General features: G+C 44.7%; 1 protein-coding gene across 1 annotated transcript in view; it reads left to right on the top strand.

Moving 5' to 3' along the window:
* Positions 1–4483: 4483 nt before the first annotated feature.
* NGF (nerve growth factor) overlaps positions 4484–25462 on the top strand; it is a 27440-nt gene continuing 6461 nt past the window's right edge. Inside the window, exon 1 of the mRNA XM_057375247.1 lies at positions 4484–5045. The gene's annotated coding sequence lies outside the window, so the exon portion shown is untranslated. The remainder of the gene's footprint in view (positions 5046–25462) is intronic.

A 25462-nucleotide genomic window follows, 5' to 3' on the forward strand; every position in this document is an offset into this window, starting at 1 on the left:
CTCAGGGAAGGATGGTTTTTATTGGCTCTTTAAATGCCCCTGTCAAGGAGATGGATGTGAAAGGTGCAMCAGAGCAGGTGTTCTCCTTCTAAAAATCCATCAGAGGAGCTCCTGTCCAAGGAGAGTGACCTCAAACAAAATCCACCCTCAGCAAATTCTGACAATGGTTTTGAAGGAGAATTCAGATTTCTGCCCGTCTGGCTCAGCCAAGTGCAAAAAGATCAATCCTGGGAAAAAGAAAAAAAACTTTGCAGCTACTGAGCAGAATTTCTTCAAAGTTTGTATTCTCTCAYAGAAGAGCATGGAATAAACATCTGAATGCTGGTTCTCAAAATCCTTAGTTCCTCTAATATTTGAAATAGCATAGATGCTCTCATTTGATCCTCCCTGCCAGTGAATAGCTGAGCATTAACCACATAATCAGGGAAGGGTTTGGGTTGGAAAGAGCCTKAAAGCTCATCCCATTCCACCCCTGCCATGGCAGRGACAGTTTCCACTGTCCCAGGKTGCTCCAAGCCCTGTCCAGCCYWGCCTTGGRCACTTCCARRGATCCAGGGGCAGCCACAGCTTCTCTGGGCACCCTGTGCCAGGGCCTCCCCACCCTCCCAGGGAACAATTCCTTCCTAATTTCTAATCTAAACCTTCTCTCTCTCAGTTTATAGCCATTAATAAAAATATATATTAAAAAAGAACACATTGCACGAAAGCCTGTGCATTCCAGAGAAAAACTGTAGTTGTTGTTATTTCTTCAAACAACTGTCAGGCCAAATCTGTGCTGGGTCTGGAGCAGAATGTGAAGTTTTTCTCAGAGCTCTGTCTGTGTGTCAYTGCCACTACAATTATATTCTGTCTCTAACAGCACTTGAACCATCACCAGGCATTTTTGCTTTTAGTCAGCTCATTTTGAGATGTTTTCACTCAGAGTCAAAGGGTTTCTTTCTCCTGTGAACCACAGAAGCAAGCAAAAGAGAAAGAAAGGATGAGTGCACATCACTTCAGCAGCGCAGCACAAATGAGCAGTTGTCTCCCTGTTTGGGTTGGATTGCAGGCGATCGGAATTGCATCGTGTCCCCATCGATTTTCCCACATTCCCCATGCGCTATCGACTCAGCTGCTGAAGCCGTGAGGCAGAGACAGTTAAGGAAATATTTACAGGAGACTGARTCCTACAGTAAATCAGTAATGAACTTGTTTGTCTGACCCATTTATTCATGACCCATAAGTGAGCTGCTGCTTTTTTCTGGAAGCGTCTCCCCCACCCCAAACACCAACGGTGATGCTGCACAAACCGACAGAGGCAAAACAGACCCTTAAATCCTCCACCAACATTTTCATTTTCTGTAATGAACACAACAAGAGAATCTGCATTGTGATCATTCCTTCCAACTTCTTGATTAACTTCCCCTCCTGCTTCCTCCAGCTGAGCAGTAAAAGTTGAATATCTCCTATGAAAATCAGGCTGGGAGAGCTGGGGGTGCTCACCTGGAGAAGAGAAGGATCCAGGGAGARYTYAGAGACCCTTTCAGGGACTGAAGGGGCTTCAGGAGAGCTGGAGAGGGACAAGGRATGGAGGGACAGGACACAGGGAATGGGGTCACACTGAGAGAGGACAAAGTTAAATGGGATATTGGGAAGGAATTGTTCCTGTGAGGGTGGAGAAGCCCTGGCACAGGGTGCCCAGGGAAGCTGTGGCTACCCCTGGATCCCTGGAAGTGTCCAAGGCCAGGCTGGGCAGGATTGGAGCACCCTGGGACAGTGGAAGGTGTCCCTGCCCWTGGGAAGGGTGGGACTGGATGGGATTTAAGGTTCTTTCCCACCCAAACCAGTCTGGGATTCTGTGATCTCTTTCCATTCACTTCAGCCCTGGGAACAGCTCTCAGACAAGTTTACACAAGTTAACGACGTTCTGCTTCCTGCAAGTTTAAAAGTGTAAAAGAGAAATATTCTTTTACGTTAAACAGACACTGCCTTCCACTCTGAGTGTTTAATCTGAAATGCTTAAAACTCTCCCTCACACTCACATCAAAGCAGCCCCAGGACAGGCAGGAGAAGGGGGTTATTTGTGATACATCTTTTTTTCRTGTAAAGACTCAGCATTACAAGGAAATTTTGAATGTAAATAAGTGCCTCTGAAGAAAATAAAACTTGTTAAGCTCATCCCAACCCTTTRTGCTTTTACAGGATCTCTGAAAACTGTTTGATGTTCTGTGGGTCCCTTTCTCAGTGACCTGACACCTCTCTAAACGCCAAGATTTTATGAACAGCAGCTGTACTCGCCCATGTTGCTTCCAAACCCACAAAGATTTCAGAAATAAATGAGGATTCATCAAAAGCAACAATTTTCCTCGAAGGCTGTTGCTTCTAAACAAAAAAAGCCCACACACTTCTTCCCAAATGCCTTCTCCGAGACTTTCAGCAGCACAAAAGACTCCAGGAGGARTCCATAGAATCCTGGAATGTTTTGGGTTGGAAGGGGCTTTAAAGCTCATCTTGTTCCACCCTCTGCCATGGGCAGGGGCACCTTCCACTGTCCCTGGGYGCTCCAAACCCCRTCCAACCTGGCCTTGGACACTTCCARGGATGRGASARCCACAAYTCTCATAAAAGAAACTCATCCAGAGATCGTGGGAGGCTTCAAATCGCAGTAGAAGCAGAGAAATAATTGGATGCAGCTCAGCAGAGAGCCAGGMTTCCTTCATTCTGTGCTCACAGACTCTTTATCCAGACTGCACAGCACATCCTTCCCTCACTCAGCCCAACATTCCAATCCCTCACCTTGCACCAGCGACCTGCCAAAGCAAGAAAACCCTCAGCTCACCGAGGGGGAAATGAAGCAAAGCTTTTTCTCTTTAAATCTGCAACTCCAAGCACTGCTGGAGGAGAAGGATCCACCTCCTTCACACAAGAGCCCCCTGGGATCAGACATTCCTCCCTGCACCGCTGCCACACCTTCTCCAAAAGCTGAATTGCTGTTTGTTTGGGTGACATGGGAACGTCAGAAGAAGCAGACAAGCTCCTGCTTCTTCCCAGGGATCCCAGCCTTGCTGCTAACACCAGCTGGGCTGAGCTCAGGAGGGATGAGGATATGGGACAAGGGGAGGATTTCTGCAAGGYAGAAATCAGAGCTGGTGATACAGATTAAGTGCAAACACAATGTATTGTTGATTGCTGTGTCCAAATGAGCTTTTTGTGACACRGTTTTAAGAAAAAACAGGCAGCTCTTGCCAAGAAATCAATTTAGAGGTGCTCAACACAAGCACGCACTAATTTTTAAGTAGATAAAAGAAAAATCCTGTCATTTTAGAGCTCTCATCTGATGCTGTTTTCTGCAGTCACGATGGGCTCCAAGGTTCTCTCCAATTTTCCAGCACAAAGTCCTAATCTGAGGATATTCTAATGAAGTGAGACAAATGCTCAGCACAAGCACAGCCTGGCAGTTCTGCCACGGAACCGGAGGCTCTGCCAAATCCCGAGGTCAGGGTTTACAGAACAACACTTGGAGAAACTCTCTGTGTGTAAATGAAGACACACTTTGGCCTGTGACTGCCACCGTGTGCAGAAGCGTTTTCCTTGGAGGAAAACAAAGCAATCTGCATAATCCTGGCAAATTGGGAAGGCAATTTCAGCGCTCACATCCAGTGCTTTGTGCTGCGATTTCCTAAAGGATATTCCAGGCAATTCCAACCACAYATCCCCTCCAAGAATCAATCCAACTTTAAGCCACTTTGGCACTGTGAGGCAGAAATTTAAGGTTTGTCTGCTGAGCAAATAAAACATGGAGATATGGGGTGCCCCAGGGTCAGAAAGCAGCACATCCTTCTGGCAAAGACTGTGATTATCTCAAAGCTTCTTTGCCTCCTCACTCTTTGCCTTTTCGTAGTGCCTTCCACACATCCTTCCCTTTCCCAAAGGATTTAAGGACCAGTCTCTCCAGCTGGCTGCCCTCTCCTGGATGGAATCAAAAAGTGTTTGATTACTTCCACTTAGATAAAATGCAGTGATCTGCTTTTAATTTTTTTTTCTTTGGGTCTGTATAATCACAAAGGTTCCACTAYGCCAGAATGAGAACTAGGAAATTCTAAGGGGTTGCTTCATAACCCTCAACAGAGCTGCCAACTTTTCTGAGAGTAGAGCTTTCAGCCAAATTTCCTTTTTTATAAGTATATTACAAAGTTTTTAATTTTTATATTCCTTCCCTGCATTTATCAGTGCCTAAATTCCGCTGTTGTTCCCCTGTAAATGACTTAATCCTTCYAGAAAACATTTCCATATCTCTTTGTTGCTCAAGGTAAGCGTGTTAAACGCAGACTATTTGGGCTGGAAGGGTTCTTATATAATCTTTTCCCTGTGCCTCGAGTCAGGGTCAAATATTTCTTTGCTACTCTCCACCAGTGCTTGGCTGACCCCAGTTAAAGCCAGCTGATAATGGGTTTTTTGCAGGGAACCCGCTCTGCTCCTTCCCCAGTTAACTGTTGGTGTTCCCACAGGTTTGTTTACAGACTCCTGCGATGAGCAAAAAGCCCTGGAGATGATTTTCTAAAGGACCCATTCATCAGGGAGCTGGGAGTTTCATTCGGGGAGCCCTCATCTTTAAATTGAGGGCAAGGATTAGGATGCAGAGTGGAGAGCTGAGGACAAAACATCCCTCACAGAGGGTTTCAGTCGCTGCCAGCGGCACCGCGGAGCCGGAGGGTTCTCTGAGCGTTCTGTGAGCGCACTCAGACGACCAGCCGCGCTTTCAAACTTTCACTGCACATCTGTGCATCCCTGCYTGGGCTCGGCAGCGAGCCAAGGGCTGAATTCCTGCGAGTCCGTGCAGCTCCCACACGTCCCCAGCGCTAGGACCCAGAGGGAGCTGGATCGCCGTGAGTCAGAGCGGCGCGGAGCYCTGCGAGCGCTGAATGAGGCTGCACCGGCAGAGGGGATGTGAATGGCTCTGCGGGCTGGGCACAGGGGCCAAAGAGCGGGGTGCCACGGAGCCCAGAGCAGCCTGGACACCCCTCGGGAGCAGCAGAGCCCCCGGGCAGCAGCGCTCCGGCTCTGAGGTGAGTGACCCGCCCGGCCCCGCACGGCCCCGCACGGCCGGAGCGCGGCTGCGGCAGCGCTCGGGTAACTCGGGGATCTCCCCGCGCCCGAGGTGCGGGTGTTGAGAGCTGCTTTTCGCTCTCCGGACGAGGCACGCGTCGGATGTCGGCTCAAAAGCAGCGTTTGCAAAGCGCGGCGTGGTTTGGTGAAGCCGAAAATCGCATCTGCTAAGGCAGGTTCGGCTGCACGCACATCTGGAAGGTGTTCGCAGGGCAGCTGTGGATAAGCTTAAAGCTCGAAAAACATCTTTAGTGAGAGCAGCTTAATCTTAGGGAAAYGCAAATGTTCTTATTCTTTTTATCCAGGTATATGGGAACTTAGTTTTATTTGCATTCTGTGGCAGATACACCTATATGAAAATTCTTTGCTGGCTTTGTTCTGAATGTTGAGGTTTTCTTATTTCCTTTTTTTCTTCCCTACCCAGTGATAGTTCTGCTCTAGATAAAAACTCCTTTCTTTCTTTCTTTACTAATGTAAATAAATAGGAATTCTGCCAAATCAAAGCGTGACTGACCCAAGGCAGAATCCTTTCAGCTGCAGACAGAGCAGGACTTCAGCAGAGACCGTGGATCCTCTGGGATGTCCACTTGGAAAAGCTCACGACCTCCGTGCTGCCTGTGTGCAGTGACAGGATGGAGCTGACAATGTTTATTGATTTATGGCTGGTGATAACACTGTTCTAGCACAGATAAAAACGGGGACCCCAGGCAGGGAGACAGAAGGAATTTGTGTGCTGAGAACAAAAAGTGCTTGTGCTTCGGTTCTTTCTTCRCTTTAAATTCTCCTTATATGCTCAAGAAGTTTTAGAAAAACACCAAAAGTGAGCGTGCTTGTCAGGCTGGTTTTCCGAGTTGTCACAACTTGGAAGTTGCATTGTAACTGTTAGACAGATAATTTATGGATGTTTTCATGCGTTGCAGTATCACAATCAAGTTTTTGGGGCACTTTTTTTCCTCAGCCAAACGAAAATGTGACAATTATCTGCAATAAGACAGACAGGGAGCTGACTTGTCTGTACATTCCTGCTCTTGGCATTTGGGAGCTGGTTCAGATATTGTGGAAAACAGGCTTTAAAAATCCCCCTGCCAACTGCCATTTCAGGCAGTTTTGTCTGAAATTGAGAGGGTTACAGCATTTTCTGCAYTTCCCCAAGAGGTTACAGGGATGGAATGAAGAATCAAACATCCTGGAGAGTTCTCAAGTATGATAAGAAAGGCTTGGCCTTTAGATTYGTTAATAATCATAGACATGAATCATTTTTAAACAAATCTCAGCGAGGTCTGGAGAGGAGCCCCCTGACACATGTGTGATTTCACAGTTTGATCMGTCCCAGCCACTCACCCCGCAGGGATCTGTCCCTCACAGCAAGGTGGGAAAGAAAGGAACTGTGGCCGTGTTCTCCTCATCCTCACAGCTGGGCAGTGCCCTTTTCTCCATCAAAATCTGAAATTATCTTCTTAGACATYTTTATTTGAGTTCAAGCATGGAGAGTTGCAATGGGCATAATTTTAACCCACATGCTAAATGAACAATTATTTCATAGGACAACTGAGCAGGCTTTGAAATAACCATAATTAAAAAAATCAGGTAGGAAAATAGCTAAAATATGTATTCAGGTTACCATTTTAAAGTGTAAAATGTCTTTMTTTAATGGGTTGTCTAGAATAAGGGTCAAATAGAACACAGTAAAAAMTAGATGGTTTCAATCAATAGAATAAATCCCATAAACTCCCCTACTGCTCCATGGCTTCGGCCATATAAAAGTTCCATTAAGCACAAATTTTATTAATTTGCTTTCTGTTTCCTTACAAAATGCTTTTAGAACTCGCAGATTATTGAATACGTACTAATTAGCATTATTGAATTAAATTAAAGGCACGTGGAAAAAAATACTGGTGATTTTAAGAAGTTAACAGAAAGCTGTGATTTTTTTTTTTTATCAGCCTTTTATTAACAAACTGCTGATTAAAAAAAAAAAAAAAAAAAAAAAGTTACTAAAATCCAGGGTTTCATTCCAAAGGATTCAATGCTCTAACAGTAAGTCAGCGCTGGATTGGTGGGGTTAGAAATATTTGTCAATCCTAAAAGAGAGGCCAATGAAAGCCAGGAAAACTCAACCCCTTCCAGCCCAACTGCAGCAACGGTGACCTCTGCCGGCAATGCCCGGGGAGCCGCGGCTCCGGGGCTGCTCGGGAAAAGCATTTCTTGATTTATTGAACTGAAGTTTTTATTAAATGTCGTTATATTCCCAGAGAAACGGGCAACACCTCTTCCCACTGAGTTTATCTCGGAAAAGACAGAAAGAAAGAAAGAAAGAAAGAGAGAAACAGAGAGAGAAACTTATCTCAGGGCAACAGAGCTGGGGAAGGGGCTGGAGAACCAGGAGAGGATGAGGGAGATGGGAAAGGGGAGAAAAGGGAGAAAAAGGAGAAAAGGGAGAAAAGGAGGATCAGGGGGAACATTGTGGCTCTGCACAACTCCCTGACAGGAGGGGGCAGCCGGGGGTGATTTGGGATCTGATCCCAGGAACAGGGACAGGAGGAGAGGGAACGGCCTCAGGATGGGTCAGGGAGGTTTAGGATGGATATTATGGGAAATCTCTTCACTGCAAGGGTTGCCAGTTTTGGGACAGGCTGGCCAGGGCAGTGCTGGGGTCACCATCTCAAAGTGCTGCAGAATGCCCAGGTTTGGCTCTCGGGGCCGTGGTTTGGGGGTGAACTCAGCAGTGCTGGGTGAATCTGTGCATTCCATCATCTGCAGGGCTTTTCCAACCTGAATGATCCCAGCATGGGGTGGAAGCAAAAAGCACCTGGGCCACTGCTCCTGGAGCTGCATCCCTTCCCTGGGCAGAGGGAAATTGTCCTGTGCTGGCTCTGAGCTGAGCAGGGTCACAGAGGCCAAAGCTTTGAGGAACATTTATCCAACCAAAGCTCAGGGCACAGATGTCCCGTGGGATGTGTTGTGGCTTTTTCTCCCCCYACAGTGCCCTTTGTGCAGCCCCACAGAATTCATTAAATATTTGTGTGCGTGTGTATGTGAATTTATACCAAAAATTATGTGGGCAAGCAAAGCAAGATCATTTTTGCTGTTGCCAAGAGATCTCAGCATCAATTACTGTGAGTTATGTGCACTCTTGTCTGCCCAGTGCCACTGACACTAAAGCCAYGGAATTTTGGGGGAAAGAAAATCTCAGACCCTCAGTATAAACCCACCCTGACCCCAAATCCTGGGTGCTGCTTGTTGTTCTGGTTACCAGAGACAAAAGGATAAAGCGAACCAAGAAAAGGTGCAGGGTGGTGAAAGACTGGAACATTTTCTGTATTTAAACTACAGAGATCATGATTTCTAAGTCTGGAAAAGAGATGGCTGAGCAGGGGTGTGAGGGAGATATTTATAGTCACAGTTGTCCTTAAGATGTTGAAAGGAAATGGCTGTTGTCAGAAATCAAGGGGCAGGAGAGAAAACTGGCAGGTGGAGATGTCAGGGCAAAGAAGCCACAGTGGTGCCTCTCTCGGGGCATGAGGGAGCTGAGAAATCCCTTCCCATGGGATACCCCAGATCCCAGGGCTCTGGAACAATCAGACAGGATGAAAGCAAAGGTGCTGCCTGTGCTTCCATCAGTCTGTGATTGCAGAGTGGGAGAGCAGCCCACGGAGATGATCCCAGCGTGGTTTGTRCCCCACTCCCCAGCCATCCCTGACYTGGATGCATTTCTGCTCCAGTTCCTTCTCCTTGGTGCTTCAGCTGTCAAATACTCACCCTACCCCACCCCAAAAACTCTGTAATATTTACTGAGCATTGCCAGTGAAAGAATGGYAGCTCTGGCAAAACAAAAAGGTAAAATATCATCCCTCATTTTGATTTTTTTGCTCAAGAATGAGGTGTAGAGCAGTGTTCATGGAAGTTACCWCCGCAGAAAGACATCAGTGATGAGATTTACAGCTCTTCAGGCAAATCAGGGGCTGAAGAGATCATGGCTGAGATCCTGGAGAAAGGCCTGTGACTCGTGAGGYATCTTGTGCAATTCACTGAAATGGGGAAATACCACTTTATCTTATCTCTTCGTGGTCTTTAAATGAGCTGACATTGAAACTCGTTATGAACTCAGGTCACTTCTAACAGCTTCCCCTAAAAATATTAYACAGGAATAAATCTCGAGTAAGAAGTAGCAGGGAAATGGCTCATTAATTACACTGACAATAACCTTTCACTCTGAGAACTGCAAAACACAGCAGAGAATGGCAGTGCCAGCAGGGAAATCAAGGTGCCAAGAACCTGAGTGGKCTGGCAGAGAGCTGGGGAGTCACCAAGGACATCCAGAGCTGGCTACAGCAACCCAGAGTCAGCACAACTGCGAGAGACAGCAGAGCACACCAGCACTGGGCAGCAGCASAAAAACAGGAAAGTGCAGCTCAGGGTTTAGAGCCTGGAGACAGCTGAGAGTTACCCAGTGAAGAGAGAAATCCGGCCCTAAATGCACATACAAATGAGTGGGACTTGTCTTGCATGTTATCTAAACTCAGATCACTGCAGGAAGGAGTTGGAAATAACCTTTGATGGCTTTTCTGCCACTTCTGTCCATCCTTTGAGTTGCCCCAGGCCACTGTTCACTGAATGAAACACCTCTGACTTTTCCTTATCTTGCAGGCAGAGGTTATTYCCTTTCTTCTTTTTCCCTGAGGCTYCTGCATTTAYAGCAATGCTTTGAGATTTTATGGCACAGTAGTTGACACCATCAGGTGACCCAAATCCAGATGTATCAGTTGCTAAGTTTGGTTTTATCACATAAAATCACAGGAATGAGAAGGGAACTCATCCCATTCACCCCTGCCACGGTTCAGGGACACCTTCCACTATCCCAGGTTGCTCCAAGCCCTGTCCAGTCTGGCCTTGGACACTTCCAGGGATGGGATAAAAACAACTGCTTTGGGCACCAGGAAGGAATTTCTCCCCAATATCCCACCTAATCCTGCCCCATCTCAGTTTAAAGCCATTCCTCCCTGTCCTATCCCTCATTTCATAGTGGTGTTTTCTGGAAGAAACTGAGAGATGGTGACAGAAAAAATCCTGAGGAATTGCCTGAGCTGGACTTTCTCCCGTCAGCATGACAGAAATCAAACCTGCAGTGACCAGACCACTCGAGGCACTTCCAGACTTCTTTCATTCAGGGGTTTTCTAAAACTGAACATCAACACAGACCATAAACTGCTTCCAAAAAGTCTTTCACTCGTTTATGTTCCTGGCTCCAAAATACAATTTCCTGCCCCCATAGGGTCCATAACAAAGTGCTAATAAAAGATCAGATTCTGCTCCCATTGATTTGTTAGGAATCAAAATCTCYACGGATTTGAGTGGGAAAAGATTCAAGCACAAAGAAAAAATCAACCAGAAGTTAAAAGAAGTTCTTTGTTTTGGGCCTCAGTTTATAYATTATTGACAAAATCATAGAATTGTGGAATCATTAGGGTTGGAAAAGACCACAAAGGTCATYAGGTCCAATCTTAGACTGGACACCACGATGACCACTAAACCATAATGACCATTCATGTTATGGAAATTCTCCWTCCAAGAATAAAATCAATGAACTGAATTAACTGAAAGACTAATTGATAAAATGCTTCTGGTTCTTAACTCAGGGCTGGTCATTTCTTTTGAGCTGCTGTATTTGTGAGAAATGTTGCTGCCTTAAAAAAAGATGTATCAAAAATGGCCTTAGCTCAGTTCTTTGTTAACTGCCCAGGAAATTGATAAAGATTACACKGAATCTGACAATTCTGACCTCCAGTGGGTAAATGAGCCCTGTGTAAATACAGCTGGGAGCAGATTATGTATTTGATAACTTTCTGTTTGCCAAGGATGGCTTTTCTAGGTGAAAAATCTCTATTTTGATTTTTTCCTGCTCTTCAGCACTCTGTATTTTCCCCTCTTGTATGGTTAGAAAGGTGACACAGATTTTTTAGTTCTCTGGTTCACTGCTTTACTTTGACTGTTTTATTTTGTTCCTGACATGACCATATGTGATCCAGGCTGTTAAAAAAACCCAAAACAACAGAGTTCTTCAGAAATTTTTGTGATGGGGRTTTGCCAGGCACCTCATTGCTACGTAATACTTCTATTATGATACATTTAAGAGCTCTGGCCCACAGAACCTGTGTTTTTCTATTTTGAAACATAGCTTTTATTCTTTTTCTTTGACGACTTTATGTGCTGGATGAGTCAGGTATGAGAAAAGACCCATGCTTGTTCACAAAGAGCTTTGCCCTGTGGTGGATGACACAGCCTTCATTTTCCAAATGCATCATTTCCTGCCCATTATTCCATGATTCTTTTGGGATATTCCACGTAGTCCCAGCACCAGCCCCGCAAGGTGTTTGGGGTGGGTGCATTCCCACAGCCACACAAACTGTTTATTTGAATTATTTGCACCATGATAGGTTTTTCTTGCTCTTAGAATCTTCTATTTGCCCCTGTCAGAAACAAGGAGCCCTTCACCTGCTCATTCCCATGCACTGAGAGGGTGTTAAAGGGGTTTTYTTCAAAGTTGATTATTCTTTTATCTGCTCAGTGGCAGCAATTTTATCCATTTCCCTCAGCAAAACTGAGCACAGGAATGGCACTGCTTACCTGTCTTCCCTTTTTCAACCTAGGAATGAAACTCGAGATGATTTTAGTATAGGAGGTGATATAAAAGTGGGTGTTTATTGGAGTTCCAGGGGAAAATACGGAAGAATATCCACAAAAGCCATCCCCACAGGGGTGAAGGGTTTTGATAAATTTTAGGAAATTAGCATAATTGATAAAAATCACCAATTAGGAGGACAAGTGGTGATGTAATTCACCCCAGGTCAAGCTCTTTCTCTGGAGGTCCCCACCCTTGGTCCCAGCTGTCCTTGTTTATGAAAATGTGTCCCCAGGATGTCCCCAGGAAGAACCAGGATGGGACAGGGGCCTTGTGCCCCACAGGACTTGGAGCTCTGGAATGTGTTGTTCTTGGAGAAAAGGATAGAGAAAAGTACTGGAAGGTTACAAAAATATAAAAGAAAAAGGCAAAAATCATCCTGGCATCACCTGGGAGGAGAAGGCACATGAAGTGTGTTGAGAGAAGTAAAGAAGCACAGAATGCACCACAGAATCGAGGTGTGGGTTTAGTTTCCATGTCAAGAACATTTTCCATCCCTCCCCTCGTTACTGGGTCTGTGGAAGGTGTCCTGGCCATGGCAGGGRTGGGAGGGGATGAGCTTTAAATCCCTTCCAGCCCAAACTTCTCTGGGATTMTGTGATTGCTGTTATCAGTGCTCTSAATATTCCACATCCCTCTTTCCATTCTGCCTGGATCCAAACCCTCCCTGCCCCAGTCCCTCCTGCCAAACCTTCCCCTCATCATTTTCTCAGGCAAAAGCTGCAAAGAGGAGAGTGCAAAGGGTCACYGCTCAGCCTCACATTCCAGGACACTTCATCTGTGCCAAAAGTGTGAGTTTCTGGTTTTGGCAAAGCATCCAGAATCCAAAGCATCAGAGGGAGTTTGATCCCTGAGCTCTCCCTGGGTGCACGTTCCTGGTGCTGGGAAGGGCTGATCTAGAGACAATTTCTTTTCTCTGTATTCTGAGAGATAAAAGCACCTTTCCTTCCAATTTCTTCCCTCTTACTGAAAGCAAAGAAATTAGAAAACTAGTCAAGGAACTGCAAAATTTCTCCCCTTTGCTCAATATTTCAATTTTTTTAAAGCATTCAAGTGATTTGAATTCAGTATTCAGCACTTAACTTGTGCCATCACTTGAAGGCAAAAGGAAATACTTTCTATGAAAATCACACATTTCCAATGCCACAGGAAAACTGATGCAGTGTTTAAAGTTCAGATTTAAAGTTCATCTCTCTCCCTTTGAATTTGCAAAAGCTCATTTCCAAGTGACATGTATTTAAACCCTGGCCTTGTGCACAGAAATGAAGGACACACCTAATCATCAAAACTCCCCTCTGGTTTTCATTTTAAGCAGGCAAAAAAAATGATCTTAAGGCTTAGACCTTGATTATCTGCTTTGAACCTAATACTGATGCRAAGAAACCCCAGAGAAAAGTTGAAAGATGCAAAATTGAATCACAATAGGCCTATTTAAAAAGATGGTTCAGTTAGAAATCTGCTAGACATATGTTATTTTTAAAAAGATAGAATAAAAAGCCAAATTTTTTTGTGTTAGACAATGTAAAATTGTCGTGTATTCATCATCTGATGAAAATTGTAGCAAAAAATAGGCAAATAGCAAAGAAAGATCTTTTCTTATTGCCACAATTATGGCAATAATCTGTGGAGTCCCACTTTTCAACAGCATTTAATATTTTCATACTACAAATCCCATCTGGCTACAAATGTCACCCTCTGTCTCCTTCCACTCCATCCTCATCCTTTGAATGTTCTCTTCCTTGCAGTTCACAATAAAACTGCTTTCTTGTAACCACAATGGCTCTTCCTGACAACTGATTCACCACACAAAAGCATTAACAAATAATCCTGTAATAAATCCAAGGTGCACGTGGAATATCCAGACAAGGCAAACACGCGGTTCTGTGTGGGGGGAAATGTTAAAATGACAGCTAATTTCAAATAAATCAGGTCATTTGAATTAATTAATATCAGCACCACCCATGTGGAAATTCAGGTTTGAAATGGGAGTTTTCTGCAGTGGTTTTGTGGAGCTTCAGGAATGATTTTGTGAAGCTCAGCCATGGGACCTGTTCATGCCCTGCTGCAGCAGAGTGATGGACTCTGAAATGAAATACAAAGGAGAGTCAAATTTATGTCAGGAAAAGCTCATGGAATTTATTAGAGAATCATTAAGGTTGGAAAAGACCTCCAAAATCAGCAAATATAGAGTCGAATTGCACACCACCACACCCATGAAATCATTTTGCACCCCCCTGCTGTGACTAATGCCCAAAGAGAAAGGCCAAACCCACAAAGCCGAGCTCCTGGCTCCCACCAGGGCCTTCCCAGCACATCACAAGCTGTAGGTGCAGTTTAGGAGCTTTTTAGGACTAAGAGTTCCCTTATGGAACCCAAACACTTCCCTTCGCAGGGTTGAACATAAAGGTTGAAAAGTTTAGATGGGATATTGGGAAGGAATTTTTCCCTGGGAGGGTGTGAAGGGCTGGAATGGATTTCCCAGAGGAGCTGTGGCTGTTCCTGGATCCCTGGAAGTGTCCAGAGCCAGGCTGGATGGGGTTTGGAGCACCCTGGGATGGTGGGAGGTGTCAGGTTTGGAGCTGGATGAGTTTTAAGGTCCTTTCCAACCCAAACCAGTTGGAGATTCCAAATTGATCATTTCTAACACCAGACCTTACCTGAGGCACTCCCTCCTGCTCTGCCCATTCAGCCAGATGAGAAAATATTCAATCCAGAGATGGTGGGAGGTATCAGGGCTGGAACTGGATGAGTTTTAAAGTCCTTTCCAACCCAAATCAGTTGGGGATTCCAAACTGATCCTTTCAAACACCTGACCTTACCTGAGGCCCTCCCTCCTGCTCTACCCATTCAGCCAGAGGAGAAAACATTCAATCCAGAGATGATGGGAGGTATCAGGACTGGAGCTGGATGAGTTTTAAAGTCCTTTCCAACCCAAACCAGTTGGGGATTCCAAATTGATCCTTTCTAACACCAGACCTTACCTGAGGCCCTCCCTCCTGCTCTGCCCATTCAGCCAGATGAGAAAACATTCAATCCAGGRGCAGGGATTGCAGGCAGATGTCTGTGCTGTCACTTCAGTCTCACTATCTTGGTGATCCTGCACAGGGTCACAGTAGGGCTGTGGGTTCAGGAATTGGGACATCCCATTCATTGTGAGACGCTTGGAATTTCCGATCTTACAAACGGGACAGGATGGCTTCACATGACAAATATCAGATATTCACCAAAGCCAGCAGTCAATAAAAWTGTGCAACCATGTGCGTGCAGGGAYCAAGATGATTCATTTACAGATGTGCTGCTGATAAATTTTTCATCRCTGCTCACAACCTGGGGCACATCAGGAACCGGACAAATGTTTAAATGCCACTGTTATTTTCCACTAGGCAAACCCTTGCAAGAAGTCTGACATTTCAGCTCCTCTTTTCAGCAATTTCTGCTGCATTCAAGAAACAAAACCCACAGAAATATCCTTTTGGGATTAATTCTCTAAACATAATGACTAAAAAGCCTGCTGGCTTTACTCTAAAACACTGCAATTTTTTTCTGCTAGTACTAATATCTGGAGGCTGGTATTATTTATCTTTCTAAAAGCTCCTAAAAAGTTGTTTTAACTTCTGGAGGCTGCAAATTTTCTGTCYCAGAGACAAGGCAGCACTGCAGCATYATTCAGAAGGAAGAATGTGAGAGAGGGCAGGTGTCCTGTTCCAGGCTGTTAAATCTGTACATTGCAGTGTAAACCCAGAAAAAAGAAATCAAAGGGAGCACTGACGAAAATCTTCAAATTATTGCAAGAACACGTTTTCAGGAAGCAATTAAATGCCTGACTGGGAATATCCCTGTTTTTTTATTTGATCTCAAACTCATGGGTGGCATTTTGAAACATTTGATTGCGCTCAGTCAATTAGCCTTGATTATGGTTTGGCTTTTCCCTCGGAATAGGCTGATCCATAGGGAATGCCACTCATACCAACGCTGAGGCAGAGCAGGATGACTCAGCTGATTAATCAGCTTTCTTTTTCGTATTAAGAAGCAACTCTTTGGCTTCCCCAGCTGCTGAAACGATTGCTATCGAGCTTGTGTTGTAACTCTCACAGCTTTAGGCACCCCTGACTCACATTCTGAGAGGGGGAAAGTCACCTGCACCCCTGAGCTGTCACAGAATSATGGAATTATGGAATTCCAGACTGGTTTGGGCTGGAAGGATCTTAAARTTMATCTCATATCACCCATGAYRTGGGCAGGGACACCTTWCACTGSACCAGGGTGCTCCAAGCCCTTCCACACCTCTGACTGAGGGACACCCAGCACCCAGTGGTCTCTGCTCACCATAAATTCCTTGGCATTTGCAGGAGAAATTTTTCCTTTCCTATTGCTTTCTGATCAAGATTTGTCCCTAATTTGGAATCAACCATAATCCCCATGTTTATGGGTTCTGACAATTCCYTCCAGCCAAGCAGGTACTGAGCCCTCACCTGTGTTTTTCTAAATAAACCTGATAATTTAATCACAGAACCTGCAGATAAGCCATATTTTCCAATCCAAAATTTCGATGAATTTATTAACTAAGTTAATGGAAGGAAAAAAGAAAAAGGCTACTTGTAAAAATCTTAAATAAACACTGAGCTCTTTCCCCTTTCTTTAATAGGTAAATCTCACAAAACACAGCCAGGGCACAGGCACAGCGTGTCATCGTGGCTGTGAAATGCCTACAATGTAAATTGACTTAATGACAAAATTAAACAAATCTCAATTAAAGGCACAATGATTCCAGACAGGCAAAAGCCATYGCTCTCCCAGCTTCCCACTAAGTAGGTATTGGAGCAGGGAAAGGTTGCCAGCGATGGGGAACAGTTTAGAAAGTTAATGACAGTAAAAATGGGATTCACTGGAGACTGTAATCCTGACTCTGTAAGCATTGCCAGAGGCCTGACATGAAGGAACAAGCTCTACTTCCAGCAGGCTGCAAAGCCAAGGCGAAGATTAACATCTGTCAGAAGCAGCTAGGGATGAGATTCATATTGATCCTTGAATGTCATGAGAATTTAGAAGGGCTAAGAGCAACTTTAAAGGGAATCATCAAGTATCTGTGGACTCGCTCTGTAAATCTCAAGTACCTTTCCCACACTTCAGCTTTTTTTTTTCAAACAGCTGTGTGTGAAGCAGCTCAGTGCAACAAGGCAGGGGAGTTATTTCTTTCAACTTAGTCACTGTCAAGCTTAGTCTTGCARGAAAAGCAGTGACAGGGAGCAGTTCTGGTGCTGTTACCAACCTCCAAGGCACTGATTTTCATGTTTGGACCGTGTTGCTGTGGATTTTGTTTCTGCCTTATCCGTATCTATCCCTACTAACAAGATTAAAGCTTTGCTCACATTCTTCTAATTAAAATGCTGTAATTCTGAGAAGAGATTCCACGTCTCCTTTTAGCAGGGTAATCAGTACATCTGTGAGTTCAAGTTCCTATTTTTTAACATCAAAGCTTGCACAAAGATAGCTCTCTCTTCCAGGCAGGCCATGACTTTTTATCCACRCTGGTTTGAATAACAGGCTCTGTTTTGTAGCACTGGGATCAACACAATGACCTACAAGGAAAGGCTGGSAGAGCTGGGAATGTTCAGCTTGGAGGAGAGAAAGCTCCAGGGAGAATTTAGAGCCCCTTCCAGGGCCTAAAGGTGCTCCAGGAGAGCTGGAGAGGGACTGGGGACATGGGATGGAGGGACAGGACACAGGGAATGGGGTCACACTGCCAGAGGGCAGGGATGGATAGGATATTGGAAAGGAATTGTTCCCTGTGAGAGTGGGGAGGCCCTGGCACAGGGTGCCCAGAGAAGCTGTGGCTGCCCCTGGATCCCTGGAAGTGCCCAAGGCCAGGCTGGACAGGGCTTGGAGCAGCCTGGGACAGTGGAAACTGTCCCTGTCAAACAAAAGCTCCCAAAATCTTGTCCTCTCAGGAACACACACATTTTTTCTGCAGCATTTTTTCCTTATTAGACTGGGAGAAGCATGATCTGACTGGGGCGTGTCCAGAGAGGGGAACGGAGCTGGGGAAGGGTCTGGAGCACCAGGAGAGGCCGAGGGAGCTGGGAAAGGGGCTCAGCCTGGAGCAAAGGGGGATCAGGGGGGACCTTGTGGCTCTGCACAACTCCCTGACAGGAGGGGGCAGCCGGGGGGGATTTGGGATCTGATCCAGGGAACAGGGACAGGAGGAGAGGGAACGGCCTCAGGCTGGGCCAGGGGAGGGCTGGACATCAGTGAAAATTCTCCATCAAGAGGCACTGCCACTGGCTGCTCAGGGCAGTGGTGGAATGGAACACCTGGAAATGTTCACAAACCCTGCAGATGTGGTGTTTGGAGACATGGTTGAGTGGTGGACATGGCAGCACTGCGCTCATGATCTTAAAGGTTTTTCCAACCCTAACAAYCYTGTGAACTCYRAGCTGTATTTCAYCCACCAGCTGCAGMATKAACWTTTTCTTTACAATWTTTTARTTCTGCAGCTTCTCCTTGMTGTATAAAGSCACCACTCCACAGCTTTCAGAAGCACCTCCTGCCCTCACTCTTTGCCCCTATTTTCTATAAGGCTGTGTCACCTTACAGCTCCAAGAGAAGGTTTTGTTTATTCAGGTTCTGTGAGGTTGTTTAGATGAACATAGGTTAGGAAACTCATCACAGCAGTTTAGTGTTCCCAGTCTAAGAGTTCCCACATCCAATCTGTATATTTTTCTGACTGTGGAAGTGAAAAAAAGGTTMATATCTAACATAATTAATGGTAACAAGAAAAATAATATCCTGGTAAAGACAGCAACACTAATCTTCTAATCCTGTCCTGCTTTTAGAAGAATCTCCACATTTCCAAGTCCACATAGCAGGGAAGTCAGTGAACCCCACTGAAAGTGTGAACAGTGCAAAGATTTCAATGCCTTCAGCAATAGCATTCAGGGAGTCAGAGTTATTCAGACTCAGAACAGGGCCAAAGAGAGTTCTAGAAAATGTGCTAGAAACACTCAAGGGCAGTTTAAAGGAAAAAGAGGCACCTTCCCCATTTTAGTTCGTACTGTAGCTAAAAATGTTTTCAACAACCAGATGATGCCAGAAAATGTAAAGACCCTTCAAATGCTCCTCACACCAGTGCCAAACACGGATTTATAAGAACTGCTGAGACTGCCAGGTCAGTCCAACTCCCTGTTTCCTGTTCTTAAGCAAAGGTTGCTGAACTTCATTTAAACATCCTTATTGTCTGCTTGAAGGATTCCCACAGCACGAGCAGGGATCCCATCTCTCCTTTACAAACACCTTTCTGTTGAGCTGTCCTTCTGCTCASAGTTACTGTGTGGCCAGGAGAGATGTTCAAAAACACAGGAATTTATTCCAGAGACAGCTGCAGGCTCCCAGCAAGGGAGGACAWCCTGCACTCTGCAGCATCCTTCACTTCCCTGCACATTACCCCAACCATCCTTCAAGCTCGGTGTGAGGTGAGGATATTCCAGAGCTTCAGCATCCAGGCAAACAAACCCCTTCCCACGTGCAAACGTCGCCTTAAATTTCACTTCACCCTAAACGCCTGAGCGAGGGAATAAAAACCTCCAGCCTTCAAACATGCACAGCAGCTGCCTCCCCTCAAAGTCTGACATAACACAAAGATGGAAAACTCCTACTCCCCGCTGCTCGCTGGGTGCGCGCCCAGCAGCCCGCGATGCRCGGCTGAAACGTGGCCCCGGTTCAAACCCGCTCTGCTCCCTGCGAGCAGGAGCAGATTTGTTGTGCAGCAGCTGCCTGACACRCTCAGGATGCTGAGAGAGCTGAAGTTTGGAGGTTTTTGGGAGGTTTTCTCCAGCCTCTCACAGGTTTGGTGTCAGGGTGTGATTCTCAGAGCATGGGAGTGAAGGGACTCCTAAATCAATCTCTGTGCAAGGAAATGCAGCTTGGATTCGTTTTTCTGAATTTATATTTTGCTGCTAATGCAAAGAATCCATGACATTTTGTTGCCATCCCACTTTAAGGTTGCTAGCAGTTGTCTGGCACTGGGAGTTAATACAATAATGAGTTAAAACAATCTTTCAGCCAGAAGTAAATACCTTCCAGAGCAGATGAAAGCCAAGATGCTGAAGAGATCCCACGTGTGCTGCAGGGAAGATTGTGTGGGGCAGCAGCTCTGARGCAGCTGGACTCAATGTGTGCAAGGAGAAGGCAGGAGCCCTGCAGATAAAGGAGTCAGAAAGCACGTGGAGCAGCACTCGGGGCTGGAGAGGAAACAAAACAGAGGATGTCAGGACATAGGCATGAGCAAGGACAGGAGTGAGAGCCAGAGAGTAGATTTTTAGGGATGGCTATCTCACTCTCCTGCTGCTTTTTAATCCGTTCACTGCATAAAGAAAGATACAGAAAAGGCTTTGGTAAAGAGAGAAGAGGCTGGTACTCACACAGATTACAAACACTGGCAAAACCACTCTTGTTTTTCTACCACTTGAGGCACGCACACGCTAAAATACAATGAACAAATAAGGACAATAAGGCAAATAAAAGCATGTGAAGGAATAGGATTGGTTTCCCAAACATCCTGAACACTTGTGCTTTGCAATGGTTTACTCTGCTGCCAAGTAATCAAGATGATCTCTGGGCCCAACTCAGGAAAACACACAGGGAGGAAATGTAGGTATGGAGAATTTTGCASAGTGTCAACACACGTACACAGAAAGCAGCTTTAATCCTCCTAAGTGCTGAGCACAAACACACAAAGCATGAAAGCCCAGGGGGAGAAATTCCAGCAGCACCACAGTTTACAAACCAGCTCTGTGTCTTGATGGAAAATGATGCGGCACCGTTGCTTCTGGAGCGCTGGGATTCCAAAGCGAAACCCCATTTTCTTGTTTCCTTTTTCTGCTCGTGCTCAGAGGAGCCACAGCGTTAGAAGGAATATCTGAAAGGTCTAAAACCATAAGAACCCGGTGTTTTTCTTGGTAAACTACCCTAGATGTCAGGAGACTCCCGTTTCTCCTGCAAGAACTACTTGTGCCTGCAGAGAACATTACAGGATGACACTGCAATCTGATAACTCAGTGTTTCTGTGGTTTGCTTTGTTTTATTTGGTGGTGTTTCCAGATTTTTTGTGGACAGCTCTACTACAGACCCTGTTTCTTAGGAGGTTTTACCCTCTCATTTCATAACTACGCCACATCTAAAAGGCTCCTGCTGTGAAGGGAAACAAAACCCATTTTTTCCACCTCTTTGGTAACTAAATTTTCAGGCCACCAACACGTAGTAAAAAACCTTCAAAGCTGAAAGCTTCTCTTGCACTCAACTGAAGTATTTCCTTAGTTTAGATTTAACAGTGAGATTATTTCTTATATTTATTATTATAATGCATTAGTATATTACTATTTATTTAGATCTGATTGGTTTAAAACCCACACTATTTCACATCTGTGCAGTGGAGAGCTCAGGAATTCTAAAGAAATTGTTTTAAACCCAAATTAAATGGGAAAAGCAGGTGGAGTTCAAGGGTTTGAGCATCACTCCAACTTTACAAGCTGCAGAACAAACTCAGGCTTTGCAATGCRGAGCTGTATAAATATCTGCCCAAATCTTGAATGTCACCTCATGAACAGCAGGACACAAAGCTTATGTCCATTTACACAGAAATTCTGGAAATAAACTTCTCAAATGTACAGGATATGTCAAAGCATACAGATGTCAACCAGATAAAGAGCAGCAGCCCGATGACTCAATTTTTTTTACACACAATTTACCTTGAGGCATGCTGGTTTAAGAAAAAAAAAAGGAAAATTTTTATATCATTAAAAGTATTATCCCTGTACCTTGTGAGTTACAATAGGGAGAGTACAGAATGACTGTGGCTGCTCTGGGGTCAATATCTATTTCCCACTGCAATGAAAATAAGGAATTCARTCTCTAAAGGTGTCATTTGAGGTTTTTTCCTCATTAATTCCCTATTGTAATGTAAGGTAAATCACAAGAGAGGGAATTCAATCCCTAAGAATTGAATTCTGTAGGTCTCATGAAGGTAAAACAGAGTTAGAAATAGGAAAGTATATCCTAGAAATTAAAAAAATAATAAAAGGAGGTGGGCAATGGAGAAGAGGAACATTGCTACTGCTTGGCAAGAATCCTGTGTTATTCTTTGAGTTCTTCCCATGCTACAGAAGTAAATTCTACTGACCAAAAGTGAGTGGGGAGGATCATTTTATTAAGTGTTTGTAAAAGCACTCGACATTTCTGGATGGAAAAATCCTACATAGGCAAAGCAGTACTGAGTGCCTCCTCCTATCTCAGTACTGTCTGAGTGAACACAAAAGCACCTCCATGTCAGAAGGTTTTATTTTGTACATTTTTTTCTATCTATTTAAGGGTTTTTTTAAATGGAAAAATATCCAGCATGCCAGTTTGAACTGCTCCAGCTCCAGAATTTTGTATCAGGTGCAGCCAGACCCTCAATTCAGTAGAAACAGAGGTTTTAAAGTTCTCTCAGCTCCATCCCTTGTTGCATCCTCCTGTTCTCTGACTTGACAAGCACAGACATCCTTCAGCTTCCCTTTGGAATTTCTCRGAATTCCTGCCCCATTCAAACACCGTTGAGTCATTTAAAATAGTTATAAATGCACTGGAAGATTTGCAGAAGATAAAATTCTTTTTGGATGTAAATAATTAATAGAAGGGGAAAGTCTGAAAAGCCACGGCCGTAATTTATGGCTGCTCCTTGTCCTTACATAATGTTCTTTTCCAAATTCATGATCCAGAGAAACACTGAAAATGATGGAGTCCACCTTTGGGAATCTGATCATCACATCCCAGCCCATTTTTGTTTTCTACTTCATTTTTGGAGTCACTACATCAGTGCCTTACACTCAGACATGTGCAATTGCTAAAAATCGCCTTCATTATWAATTTATTTGTGCAGTTGTAGAAAAGTGAAAAAGGAGAATATAAATGAAAATTATGAGCCTGAATAAAAAYGAAATGCTAGCACTGCTGCTGGGATTCAGCTGGTTCTTATTAATCAGGGTTTGGAACAGAATCAGGATTTATACTCCCTTCTGAATAGCTGGAATAAGATCACTAGYTGGAAAAGTTTACTGGCCCTAAAGATATTGTATTTTTCTGTCTTAACTACTCTTGGCTGTAAGAGGGGATGTAACATCACAGTCTGACTGCCCTCATACTTTCTGTTCCCAGCAGAATTCCAGTTTGATTTTGGTAGTTTTGTGAAGYCTGAAATTCCAGTTCTTTTCATTCCTGGTAATTTTCTGTTGGAAACCTCAGGGCCAAATACAGCAAGCCAGCTCTTCCCAAATTGAAATCCATTTGGGAAGGGTGTAGAGGGGGAAGGACAGCCCATGCTCCAGCCTCAGGAAGGCCTTTGGGCTCACTGTTTGCAGCAGCAATAGGGAAAGAGCTCTCCTGGTTTTGGACAGGAATTGTAGGGAGCAGCAATCTCATGCTGGCTGACAGCTGGGTGGGATGGAGGCATCCARCTCTCCAGGGGTGGATTTATCCCATTTATCCTGCGGTAGTTTTCCTGTCAGTTAGTGCCTGAGATCTTTAGTCACTCCTTGGTGCCTGTGAATTAGGATATATGAAACCCTGGAGTCCTATAAAATACATCTCCAGCTCCAGGGCTKCATGGAAAGTTCCAAAGTAATCATCACATGCCAATCATTGATTTTAGGATTTGCTTTCTGGACMATAATGTAGGGATGATATACAACTCTGGTATGCTTAGATAACTTACTCCTAGCCAGGATTTTTCTTCCTAGCTCATTTAATTTACCCACTTTGTGCCATTGAGGTCATTGAAGTCAGAAGAATCAGATTCACAAGCTCCTCCAAAGGCTGTTTGCTGCCATTTATGTTCAGAGATTTGTCACCAGTATTGTAAGTGATGGGTTTTCCCTCACTGTATTTAAAGGGATTTTTATCTTGACAGAGACAACTTTATCTTTTATTTAATAACTGCCAGTTTTATTTTCTGGAGCAGGATAAACCTTTCTGCTCTGTCAGGGTGGCTCTGTGCATGTTTGACACTCATTTACAGCCAATCTGTCAAAGCAAGAGCTGCATCCTGTCACAAGCCTTCACTGGCATGGCCATCCTGACCTGAAGATCACATTTTTTTCCCAAAGGAATCACATTTCAGATGGCTGCTGATGCCTCTGAATTCCCACGAGCACATTCTACAAGTGAGAGCATCACKATGCCAGACAGCATAAAACAAACTGGAGATGCAAACCAAATTATTGCATTCTTAGTTTCGATTTCGTTTCACCACTCAGGAGTTTTAAACTGAGCCTTCAAAAGGTGAGCTCTGCCTGTCCCATGTCACCAGAGCTGTCACCCACTGTAAGAAAGCCCCAGCTGTGGCTCCAGGCTGGATCTCTCCCAGCACTCAGCACCAAGGGCTGTGAGGGAATGGGGTGTCAGGGAAGGTGACGGAAAATAAACTTCTTTTCCCCGCTTTGGACTTCTCTGCAGAGACACCAGTGAGTGAAATATTGATGCATTGGTTCAGGATGAAAGAAGGGATAAAATTAGGCCCTTGAAAATAAACCATTTCTATTACTTATGCCCCAATAAATATAAAATAAACTTTRAGGAGTGCTTTCCAAAACCTTGCTGACTTTGGATTTGGAGAATTCCCACCCAATGCAGAATCACAGAATGGTTTGGGTTGGAAGGGGCCTCAAGGACCTGATTGCAYCCCTGCCATGGGSAGGGAATATTYCCCTACYCCAGGTTGCTCCMAGCCCRTCCAACCTGGCCTTGAGCACTTCCAGGGATGGGTTGAGACTCACGGTKCTGTTCCCCCCTAAACACCCCAAATTCCCAGAGGCTCAATGGATGATGAAGCATCTCTGTGATTATCTTTACCTGTACTAAAGATGATTCAGAGCCGTGGATGCAGCTCCTCTGGTGCACATCCTGTGATGACGAGGAGGAGCACGGTGCCCTGATGCTTTGTGCTGCAGGGCAGCATTTTTCTCAGTCTACTGCTCTCCCTAGAAATCCTCAAAGGAACGTTTCAGTGCTGGAGGCATTTGGAAGAGGGAAAAAAAAAGAGAAAAAAAAAAGGAAGTGTATGAGACACAGGTAGGTTCCAGCTGGCTCTCCAGCACCCATAAACCTCTTATTTACGGGCTGAGTCACTGCAGATATAATGGAGGAATGAAATGTCGAGTCCATTAGAAATTCCCATTTTCTTGCTCATCAGCAAAGATCAAGGCAAARCTGTGCCTCTGACACTGCTCTTAGTCATAATGGCTGCAGGATTCCCTTCCAGGCCTCCCAGGGCTCAGAAACCTTTTCCCTGAATTGCTGCTGCTGAGTTTTAATTCACGTAACTCGTGTACCTGTTAAAACATTTCCGTGAGAGATGTGCCAGGGACACTTTCACTTCAGCAGCAACTTCAGCAGCAGCTGCCTCCCTCATTTCTCTCTCACTACCAGAAGCAGTGAGACAAAACTAATTCACTGTTTGTTGCTTATTTTGGTGACCTCCACGATCCCATTTGCTGCACTGACAGCCAAGCACTTCTGTTTATTTTTTGCACATCCCTCAAATACGCCAACAACTTCAAGAATGACAGAAAACAACATTCCAAGTTGTACCATGCCTTAGATTACAACATTCTCTGTTTATGTTTATTGCCTGTGTTTGTTTTTATTTAGAAAATCATTTACTTGCCCTGT

Source organism: Malurus melanocephalus, unplaced genomic scaffold, assembly GCF_030028575.1.
Source record: "Malurus melanocephalus ecotype Western Australia unplaced genomic scaffold, MMel_1.1 scaffold_243, whole genome shotgun sequence".
In the NCBI taxonomy this organism is placed as follows: Eukaryota; Metazoa; Chordata; class Aves; order Passeriformes; family Maluridae; genus Malurus; species Malurus melanocephalus.